The 5807-nt window shown below is 36.1% G+C and overlaps 1 long non-coding RNA gene across 1 annotated transcript; it reads right to left on the bottom strand.

Moving 5' to 3' along the window:
- Positions 1 to 2096: 2096 nt before the first annotated feature.
- Positions 2097 to 5375, bottom strand: LOC118766304. The gene is made up of 2 exons (XR_005002224.1): positions 5120 to 5375; positions 2097 to 4130 (listed from the first exon to the last, which is right to left on the bottom strand). It is a non-coding gene; the product is annotated as an uncharacterized LOC118766304 (long non-coding RNA).
- Between the last annotated feature and the right edge of the window lie 432 nt (positions 5376 to 5807).

Here is a 5807-nt window from a genome sequence, read left to right as displayed (position 1 = left end):
ATATTTTGAGTTTTATTTTTCCTGTTTGCACTAATATATATATATATGTATATATATTATAAATTAGGATAAGTTCGTATATAGTGGATGAATATAAAACCTGGACATTTACAGTTAAAGATTTTTGGAGAAAGGGTACTTATTTTAATGTCTAAAGAAGCACCAAGAATATTTGTCTCTCTGGCAAGGGACCTCTTCACTTAAAACCTTTTGTCTCTCCATGGCATACAAACTCAATCAAATCTATATTTCAGTTAAATGATTCTTGATGACATTGACCTTCATTTGTGATGTAAGAAATTGGTCACTATTTCTAAGGAAATAATGGATTCTGTGACAGCATTATATTTCTGTTGCTTATTTTTCACTTGTTTCAATCGTGGGACTGTAGCCATGCTGGGGCACCACTTTCAATGATTTTAGGTGAATGAATCAACCCCAATAATTATTTTTTAAAAGCATTGTACTTATCCTATCATTCTCTTTTGTTGAACTGCTAAGTTTTAGGGCCATTAAAACAACACAAGTTGTCAAGTGGTGCTGGAATCAAACACAAATACAATGGACGTCTTTCAGGTTCAATCTACCAAATCCACTAACAAGGCTTTGGTCAGCTTGAAGCTATAGTAGACACTTGCCCCAAAGTGCTATACAGTGGGAATGAACCCAGAACCAAACTTCTTACCACACAGCCCTGCCTGTACCTGTATTTTGTCAAATCTGATCCCCTGCCCACTTCTTTTTCTTTTTAAATATCTGTACACCCCATTTTTATTAATTTCCAGCTCCACCTAATCACCCCAAACACTCTCTCTTCTAAAATGCAAGTAGTTGTGCACCTCCTCTACAGCAAGGAACCTGTTCTGCTCTGGCCCTTTCCTCTCATACTTTACCCTTCTCTACTCTTCATCTCTTAGTATAAAGCTGCATCCTTCAAGGGTTCATAGTCTTGCAAATTGCATGGTGACCTTCAGTGGTGCTGGTGGCATGAAAAAGAGTACTCAATACATACTGCAAAGTGGTTGGTGTTAGAAAGGTCACCCAACTATGCTAAAACAGACAACTGGAGCACAATGCAGGCTTTGGGTATGGACAATCTATCCAACCCACGCTAGAATGGAACAAGGACATTAAACAATCAGGGTCATGATTAGTACTATGGTATGGCTTAGCTTAGCTTTAACTACTCATTATCTATATCAGGGGTTCTCAACCATTTTTTGTATCCATAGACTCATTTGATTACTATTTTATTCTGGTGGACCCCTTCGCCATTCGATCTTTAAAAACTAGTTTTCCAGAAATTTTTTTCAAAATTCCTATTTTAATTCTCTGGCGTTAAGAAGGGCATTCAGCTGTAGAAACACTGCCAGATCAGATTGGAGCCTGGTGCAGCCGCTAGCTCTCCAAACCTCAGTCAAACAGTCCAATCCATGCTAGCATGGAAAACGGATGTTAAACGATGATGATGATGATGATGATGACGTCAACTTATGTCAGTTGAACTGTGCAAAATGTTAGAGAAAGGAGCCAAGCTGTTTCTTGTAATACATATATCTAGAGCAAGATTTTTTTTCAGGATCCCAAATTTACCATTTCGTTGCACAAACCCCGCCCCCACATCTTATATAGACCCTCAGGGGTCATACACACACCAGTTGAGAACCACTGATCTGCATGAAGGAGAAAAAGAAAAGAGAGAGAGAAAGCATGTATATAAATGTGTGCATGCAAAAGAGAGGGGGGAAGGAGAGAGTGAAAGAAGGAGAATATAACGCATGGGAAAGAGAATTCCAAGAACTAAGAAATTTTCCAAAGATTTTTTTTTTTTTGGAATCAACATCTGGCAAATTTTATTATTATTATTAATATTACGTTGCTGCCAAAAAATTTGAAAAATAATTATAAAATAAAACAAAAAACAAAAACAAAAATAGAAACAAATAAAAAGTTACAATTATTATTTGAAAGGAAAAAAAAAATTAATATTAATAATAATATTAATAATAATAATAACAACAACAACAACCACAAACACACAAACAATAAACCATAGAATTTAGCAGCAATTCTTTGCAGCAGTAACAAAGGTTGTATTTTGTTTCTTTTTTCTTTTTAATTCTTTTTTTTTGTTTCTTTCAGGAAAGAATGGTTGGTGACATCATTGCAAGAATACATTGTCAAATATGGAGCAGTTCTGACTATGGTAAAATGACAGAGAGAAACATACATACATACATACACTCTTACATACATACACACACATATGTAAATATACACATATACATACATACATACATACATAGACAAGGTTGTAGGGATTTCCAAACATTTTTTTTTTTCCTTTTTGATAGGGGTGTGGGGTTGTTGTTGCTGCTGCTGTTGTAGTTGTTAAAATGGAATGGCTGGGAGAGGATAGGGTGGCATGAGAGAAAGACAGTGAAAAATATATTCAAAAGGTTGTCTCTTTGTGTTAAATAATTAAAAAAAAAACCAAAAAAAAACCCACTGTCCATTATTATGATTATTATTATTACTATTATTTTATACTTCATTTATATTTATTAAATGGTTTTGCTCATTTTTTTTGTTTCGTTTTGTCAAAAACTGTTCGTTATGAAATTGATAACTTGTCTCCTTTTCATACATATACGTATGTGCACACACACAAACACACACACACACCGAGAAAGCAGGGTGTGGGGGGAGTGAGAGGTATATGTGTGTGAATATATATGTATGTATTATATATACAAACACACAGACAGACAGACAGTTAGTTACTAAAAATGAAATAGGAACCAATAGGCAAAAGTGGACAGACAGATCAATATTTGAAGTTTTGTCTTCATCATCCAACCCAAGTTACCATCAACTTGTTCAGCTTTTCAGCCTTCATAAATGATTCTGTCAGCCAATGCCAGTAAAATTTTATAAATATATATATATACACACAGACACACACATTTCACTGTATCAACCAGACTATCAGGTATTGTTATATGCCACTGTCACAATGTGTAACCATGTATTATTGTAGTAGCTTTCAAATGGTGATACCCGACAGGCTGTGTGGGTAACTCAACATTCCCCATTCACCAGGATATCAGTTCACATAAAAAGCACTCATTACACCCTGAAGTGGTTGGTGTTAAGGGCATCTGGTCATAGAAACCTTGCCAAAACAGACAATTGGAGCCTAGAGCAGCTCTCCAGGCTTGCCAGTTCCTGTCAAACTGCCCAACCAGTGCCAGCATGGAAAACAGACATTAAATGATAATTATGTAACCTTTATTCATTTTACATCAGTTTATTATGTCTATCTTATTAAGGTATTGTTTTGTAACTGGATGCCCTTCTGGTTACCAACCGTAGCATGTTTTTCAAGTAAGGGATCTCCCATTTCATACATCTTCACAGCTGTGAAGCAAACTGATGCTAGTTTTGACAATGACAAAACGTCCGCTTGTAGCAAGTGACTTTCATAGAGCACAAATGCAAACACAAACACGACAGGCTTTTTTTAGTTTCCATCATCTACGAAATCTACTCACAAAGCTTCGTTGACCTGGGGCCATAGTCGAGGATTCTTGCCCAGGGTGTTGTGCATGAGAATGAACCTGAAACCATGCAGTTGGGAAGTGAACTTCTTAATCATGAAGCCATGTCTGTGTCTATACATCCTTCTTTCTGGCACTCAATTAGTTATGACAACCAAGGTTTCAGGTGATCTGATCAACAGAGCAGCCTGCTTGTGAAATTAACATGTATGTGGTTGAGCACTCCACAGACATGCATACCATCAGTGTGGTTCTCGGGGATCTTCAGCTTGACAATCAAGATGACAAGACTACAGGTACAACTCATTACTGCCAGCTGTGTGGGACTGGAGTAACGGAGAAAAAGAAAGCGCCTTGCTCAAGGACACATGCTGCCAGATATCAAGCTCATGACCGTACAATTGGGAGCTGGGTACCCAAACCATTAAGCCACATGCTTTCTCCCACATGGATGTGTGCAGAATTTAAAACATATCAGTGGAGAATAACAAGATTATGAAAGATACGCAATGATTTTATACATACATATATATATATATATACACACACACACACACACATACATACACACTTCACACGACAGGACACCCAAAATATTGAAATAATACTGAGAATATTGACATTTCTCAACATGAAAAAGGATAAAGCATAGCAGAATATAAACTTCTGAATATAATCACATATCACGAAATACATGTAAAAATAAATAAATAATGATACCACATTATTTGCACCAACAGGCGAGTGAGCAAGTGATGACAGGAGACATTAGTTTACCAGTGTGATAACCCAGAATCCATTCAGAAGAGTGAAAGAGGTTGAGAGACAAAGGGAATTGTTTTACGACTCCTGAATTAATGATACTTTTTTTTTTTTTTTACTAGTATGCCATTCAGCTATGGCCATGCTGGGGCAATGCCTTGAAAGAGCTTTTTTTTTTTAAGTCGAACAGTATTTTGTTTTCTAAGTTAGGTGCTTATTCTATCAATCTCTTTTGCCAAACTGCTGAGTTACAGAGACATAAACAAACCTACACCGGATTTCAAAAGGTCGAGAGGAAACAAACAGAAGCACACACAATTATAAACTGGCTTCCACATAGTTTCCTTCTATCAAATCTACTTGAGTGTTATTGTTTTAGCCAGCAGATGACTGATCAAGGAGGCCTATACTCAATGCATTCCAACCATGACCAACCATTCTCTAATAATGCTGTTATTGTAATGTCATACATATAAAATTTAGGTCTTAGTAAATGTTTATACATAAGCTCTTTTATAATATTTTGGGGATATTTTTTTTTTAGCAAAGCCTCTTGTACAACCCTTAAAAGCCTGCAGCACATCACAGCTGACAAGTGTCATAAATGTGTAGTCCCTAATCCAAAATAACATTATTGAATGTCCTTTCTTTTTTTTTCTAAAGATGATAGGGTGTATTATAAGGGAGATTTGGCTGCCATTTCTAGTGGTTTTAGTGACCACATAGAGGTTTACATCTGCAAACTTTAGTGTGATTGCAAAGCAAACATGTATCCATATGCAAGAATACACACATACAACATACCTTCTTTGAATGAAGGCATGTTCAAAGTTAACCCATTGCCTTTATCTTTTACTTGTTTCAGTCATTAGACTGTGGCCAAGCTGGGGCACCACCTTGAAGACTTTTACACAGATGAATTAACCGCAGAACTTATTTTTTTAATGCCAGGCCCATTCTCTCAGTCCTTTTTGCTGAAACGCTAAGTTACAGGGATGTACTACACATACAATCATCAGCTGTCAAGTGGCAGTTAGGAAACAGAAACAAAACCACACACACACATACATACACACTTCACACGACAGGACACCAAAATATTGAAATAATACTGAGAATATTGACATTTCTCAACATGAAAAAGGATAAAGCATAGCAGAATATAAACCTCTGAATATAATCACATATCACGAAATACATGTAAAAATAAATAAATAATGATACCACATTATTTGCACCAACAGGCGAGTGAGCAAGTGATGACAGGAGACATTAGTTTACCAGTGTGATAACCCAGAATCCATTCAGACGAGTGAAAGAGGTTGAGAGACAAAGGGAATTGTTTTACGACTCCTGAATTAATGATACTTTTTTTTTTTTTTTACTAGTATGCCATTCAGCTATGGCCATGCTGGGGCAATGCCTTGAAAGAGCTTTTTTTTTTTAAGTCGAACAGTATTTTGTTTTCTAAGTTAGGTGCTTATT

The sequence above is a fragment of the Octopus sinensis genome, linkage group LG15, assembly GCF_006345805.1.
Source record: "Octopus sinensis linkage group LG15, ASM634580v1, whole genome shotgun sequence".
NCBI lineage: Eukaryota > Metazoa > Mollusca > Cephalopoda > Octopoda > Octopodidae > Octopus > Octopus sinensis.
This window is presented reverse-complemented; position numbering and strand designations above follow the sequence as displayed.